This window comes from Rana temporaria, chromosome 4, assembly GCF_905171775.1.
Source record: "Rana temporaria chromosome 4, aRanTem1.1, whole genome shotgun sequence".
NCBI classification, from domain to species: Eukaryota; Metazoa; Chordata; class Amphibia; order Anura; family Ranidae; genus Rana; species Rana temporaria.
Genome location: NC_053492.1, coordinates 420,485,250 through 420,491,249, shown reverse-complemented (window position 1 = coordinate 420,491,249; position 6,000 = coordinate 420,485,250). Strand labels below are relative to the sequence as shown.

Genomic DNA, 6,000 nt, shown 5'->3' with positions numbered 1-6,000 from the left:
CCCCCACCCCTGCCTGATAGCTAACACCTGGGACCCTCTCCCCGCCTCCCCATTGGCTGGCCAGAGTTGTTGTTGATCTTCCTCTGCCCGGCCCGCCCACCGAGCCAGCCCTGGGTCGCGGATTGGCCGTGCGACGAGCGCACGCTCCGGCCACGCTCCGGAGACTGTCACCTACGACGGCCAATCGCCTTGGCGCGCGGGGCCAGACGTCTGGGGGAAGCCAATAGGCGAGACGCATATAGGGGAAGGGGGAGGGACTGTAGGAGGCCGTGTGCGCGCTGCTGGTAAACACTGAGCGCCTCGTGTGACAGAGAAGAGAGAAGGAGGCTGCACAGGACAGGGGCTCCGCACACCAGACACGGGTAGGGGGAGTGGACGTGTCCTTTAATTCCTTCTATAATATATGAAGTGTATATAGAATGTGTGTATTCTGCTGCACCTTTATCCCTGTGAGAGTTTTTTTTCCTTGCAGCCCTCGGAAGGAGACATCAGAGAGACCCTGTACAGCAGATATACATCGGAGGGAGGGGAGTCTGCAGTGCAGAGATCTGGTCATACCTGTACAGCAGATTTACATTGGAGGGAGGGGAGTCTGCAGTGCAGAGATCTGGTCATACATGAGTAGATGGCCTGTGTGTAATAACTGCTGCTGGGGGGTTTGGCAACCCATGGCAATGGCCACATCTGACAGATGGACGGTCTGGGCTGTATCTGACCCCCCTTCCCCCATCTTTCCTGTCATTCAGGGGCCACAGACCGCTCATCCTGAGCCACCTCTAATGGAGAAACTACACAGATGGCGGAGGAAGTCCAAACACCGCCATACACCTTACAATCTGGTTGTACGTCTCCTTTTAGACCTGATGGCTTCATACAAGTTTAATTGTTCAGGTTTGTCCTCATGTTGCGTAGCTTGGGTAAGTCTAAAGTGGATTGTACAATCAGATTGTGTAGTGTATGGTCAGCTCTAGATTTACTTATACTATGTAATATGAGGGCCAACCTTATGGGCATCTTTAGATTTAGATGCTCTAATACCCTGTTTCTCTGAAAATAAGCCCTACCCTGAAAATAAGACCTAGTGTGAATTTTTGGGATGGCTGCAATATAAGCCCTACCCCAAAAATAAGCCCTAGTTAAAGTCCTTGTAAAAACATGTAATCCGTTCTGTAAAAAGATTATATAATGTGCAGTGTGTCTCCCTTTTGTAACTTTATTGTGGAAAATACCTTATTTACAGCACTGCTGGGCGCTCACGTGACATGCTGCAGCTCTTCTCCTCTCCTCCCGGCTGATGTCGGCTGTTTTTTTTTTTTTCAATAAAACTTTATTAACCCCCTACCCACTGCAGTACTCAGAGTGGGGCTGACGTCATTGGGGATCTTGGCCCCTCCCTCTGCAGTATTTGGAGTAAGGAAGAAGAGCTCCAGCGGGTCACGTGAGCGGCAAGCGGCACTGTAACTAAGGTATGTTCCACAATAATGTTACACAAGGAGACACACTGCACATGATATTATCTTTTCACAGAACGGATTACATCATTTTATAAGGTCTTTAAACAAAGGTTTATTTTTGGGATTACAGAATTTCACAATGCTGACTCCAGAGCTGACAGGGGGAGAAACTTTTTTGTACATACCATAAATAAATAAGACATCCCCTGAAAATAAGCCCTAGTGTGTTTTTTGTAGCCAGAATTAATATAAGACCCGGTCTTATTTTCGGGGAAACACGGTATGAGGACCAACCTAAACAATCCATTCAACTTGTATCAAACCTGTCTGGCACCAACGTGACCTGGCTGATGGTAGATCTAAGGAGCTTGTACTATCAGATTGTAAAGAGTATGGTCTGCTTTAGATTGAACAAAGCTATGTAATACGAGGACCAACCAAAACTGTCTAGTCAGTTTGTACCCAGGCAGACCTGGCACTAAGTTGTTTTTGCTGGAGCTAAAGGAGATTGTACAATCGCTCCATGTATTGACACCTTAAGCATGGGGGCTCAACCTGTGGCTCTCCAGCTGTTGCAGAACTACAAGTCCCATCATGCCTCTGCCTGTGGGAGTCATGCTTGTAACTGTCAGCCTTGCAATGCCTCATGGGACTTGTAGTTTCACAACATCTGGACGGCTGCAGGTTGCCACTTAAAGTGACTGACCTGGATCCAGCATAGGGATCGGGGATCTTGGTTTTCTCCGACTTCCATTTGTTTTGATTGATTCAGGTCTGACTCAGAAGTAATGAAGGCTCTATAATCTCTCTATTGTAGTCTGGTAATAATCCCTGAGGTTGTGCCGATTGCGGTCTGCCGGTGTGCAAAGTTATGGGGTGGGTTTCATTGTTCTACTTGCTGGACTTTGTGGTGTAAGGAGATCGGGAACGGCGCCGTCTGACCCGGAGGATTAATTTGGTATTACAAGATTTTAAGGTGACGGATAGTGAAGATGTGGGGATTAAGACCTCCACACTGCTCCTTTTTGCTACACTAAAACACAGGAAAAATGCAATAAAAATACTTCCTATTGAATTCTATGGAGCTCTTCCCATCAGTGTGCTGGAAGTCCTGTATTCTGCATCCTCAGTGACTTCTATAGGAAACGCAACACGCCCATGGTGCATTTCTTGAGTGACATGTCCAAGTTTCACAGGTGCATGCTGGGAGTGAGGAATCAAGAAAATGTGTCGTATAATAATAATAATGCTGTGATATGCTTTTTAGGTGCACCATTGTGAAAGGGCCTTTCAGTGTGGAGATTTAGAGGTTTTTTGTCCTGTACAGTTTTTGGTTATTTTTGTAAATTAATTTGATGGCCAGTTCACACCACATGCAGTCCAGTGCGTTTTTTATATATATATATATATATATATATATATATATATATATATATATATATATATATATATATATATATATACACATACACATACACATACACATACACATACACATACACATACATATACATATACACACATATATATATACACATATATATATATATATATATATATATATATATATATATATATATATATATATATATATATATATATATATATATATATATATATACACACACATACATACATACATTTTTTTTTTTTCCCTCCTGCATTAAAAATGCATAGAGAGTAGGTTATATGATTTCCAATGGCAAAGTTTACATCAGTTCCAGAAAAAAAAGTAGAACGTGCTGCATTTTTCCTGTGTTGGAACGCATCAGAATGCAATGGACCGCCCAGTACTGTGAATGAAACAAGAAATGGAATGCATCAAAAACGCTTCCAGGATGGCTCTGGAGTGCGTTTTTGTGGTGTGAACCAGCCCTAACAGTATTGGGTTGTCACCTTCTCCTTTTAGCAGTGGTGGTCAACTTATTTGAAGTCCATCCCCTGACAGCGCACATAATATTCAGTTCCATGTAATATTACAGAAAATTGCCCGGTACGGCAGGCATGCTACTGAATCTGGCCAGAGACTGGCGTACTGGAGAGGAGTTGGTCGTAGACTGGTTACATGAAACTGCTAGAGATTCCAGCCCTTCAGACCCTCTCACAACAGCGGACTGATTGAGTTCACCTTTCCATTTCTTAGGTAGACCCGATCAGACCACCCATTGTTCTCTATGGAGCGGAGGAAGTCAGTGGACATGTCCGCTCTGCATAGCGGAACAGATGCAAACCTGTCACCTGCCTTCTCAGGGGATCAGAGTAGAGTTGAAGCAGTTTTTTATAATTCAAGATAATGAATAGTACAGCTAAGTAATTATTGAAAATGAGAGAAATCGGGGGGGAGGGGGGATGAGGACTTGCAGGACAGCTGAGTAGCCATGCGGCGGTCAGCGCAGTGACTCTTCCATGTACTGTGCATTGTACGATGGATCCTCGCAGATCTGTCCGTACCATATGGAGGGGTGTGGTATACTATGTGTACAGAAACATGCTGGCTGCTTTATTTTCTTCTCTGCAGCGTCTGAACCTGTTTTGACTTCCAGGACGGAGAGAAGTGACCAGAAGGAGATGACATGCCCAGGCTGACATTCCTGCAACTTTATCATTGCTTGAACACAGATAAAGTTGAAGTAGCACATAGAAAAAAGACACGGTGTAGAGTATGTTGTTTGTGTGGCTGGGTAACTTGTTGTTGAACAAATCACCTGTTGGTCTCCTGGAATTTTTTCTTTTTTATAAACTTGGCACTTGGCCGCGGGTTAGTCACTGTTGGCAGAAGACTGACAGTGGGAGCTGTGAATCTAGGGCAACTATTGTGTGTGTTGCACAAGGATAGTTTCAGCAGTACTCTCACTGACACTCCATAACTTTAGATTTGGAATGCGATGTGTACCTTGTCTGGGCAGCGGTGTAGTTCTATTATGGTGTGACAGGGCCATGTGGTCTTCTGACCCTGGCAGCTTGATCTGTTCAGCTACTCTACTCATGAATGTACTTAAGCTGGAGTACGCCCATGGCCTTTTTTTTTTATTCAATTGTTTGGTTTTCCCCACATGATCGTGCCCCAAAAGCTTTTAGTTAAACGGTGAAAGAGTACACACATACTGAAAGTCGGCCGCACATGTCTTTCTATACGTGTGTATGAGCTTCTCATGGTAGCCAATCGGCTTCTAACCAGCTTGTTCAATAAAGCTTTGACAAAAAAAACTTGAGCGCTGATTTGGTTTCTATGCAGAGCTGCGCCAGTTTTGGTAAATCAACCCCCAATGACTTTTCCATGTCTCTTCAAACAACGAACGCTCACTACGGAACATAGAATACATTGGGATGGTCTAGCTAGGACTAAAGGAGGACAAATTGGTAAACAAGTTGTAGTGGCCAGAGACTGTTGCTAAATGTCGGCATACTACAGGAGAATTATAACCTTGTGCAGTTCAATATAAGGCATAAAAAGTGGGGCAGAACTGAGCCAATCCTCCATGAATGTCTCTACCCTTCCCCCCCTCCCAGACACTGCTGCTCACAGTAGAAGAGGTTCAGCAACAGAGGCGGGATTACGTGTCTGGGTGATGACTGATAATCTACAGGCTAGTCAGTGACTATACTGATAACTAGGGTTGTCCAGATACCGATACCAGTATCGGTATCGGGACCGATACCGAGTATTTGCGGGAGTACTCGTACTCGCGCAAATACCCCCGATACCTAAATAGAATACTTCCCCCCCCCCCCCCCCCCACCGTTGCCGCCGCATCGCGCTGCCGCATCGAGGGACATGGCTAGAGGGACATGGCTGCATATGTGAGGGACATGGCTGCATATGTGAGGGACATGGCTGCATATGGGGGGGACATGGCTGCATTTGGGGGGGACATTTTAAAAAAAGTATCGGTATTCGGTATCGGCGACTACTTGAAAAAAAGTATCGGTACTTGTACTCGGTCCTAAAAAAGTGGTATCAGGACAACCCTACTGATAACCACGCCCCCTTCAACATCCTCTTATCCCACTTGCAGTGCAAGCCGGCACACCCTACATGAGAGTGACAACTCTGCTCTGACTTCAGGAGCAGTGCAGCATCATTGCCACTCCATCACAGGAAGTTGCATTGGGTGGACTTCAGTGGTAGGATCAACAGCTATTTTTGTGGAATTTTTTTGTGGAGACTAGAACTGTAGGTGCAAATGTTCTTGCAATTTAACTGGTTCCTGACTGGCTCATGCAGCTATACTGGGGCAGAATGCCTCCCTTGGGCGAAATTCCGTTCGGGTACACCCTTCTCTTTTTAGGCCATCAGAGGGTGCGTGTGCAGGGATTTTTTATTTTTTTTGTGTGTGCTGTCAGGGAAGAGGAAACATTGTTTGTTCCTATTAGGGTTGTCCCGATACTGGTATCGGGACTGATACCGAGCATTTGCACGAGTATGCCTTAGCCTATACCTGCGAGTGGAGTCGGCGGGCGCAGCTGAGGGCGGTGCGTCAAGCTGGCAGTGAGTGCAGCGTTCAGGGCGACCGGAGCCGTCACATTTGGTCGCGGATGTGATGCT

The 6,000-nt window shown here is 45.6% G+C and overlaps 1 protein-coding gene across 2 annotated transcripts in view; it reads left to right on the top strand.

Annotated features, from left to right (window-relative positions):
* The first annotated feature begins 258 nt into the window (after nucleotides 1-258).
* COQ8A (coenzyme Q8A) overlaps nucleotides 259-6,000 on the top strand; it is a 72,709-nt gene continuing 66,967 nt past the window's right edge. The window contains exon 1 of one of the 2 annotated variants that reach the window (XM_040351333.1): nucleotides 259-362. The gene's annotated coding sequence lies outside the window, so the exon portion shown is untranslated. The remainder of the gene's footprint in view (nucleotides 363-6,000) is intronic. The other variant, XM_040351334.1, reaches the window with a different exon arrangement.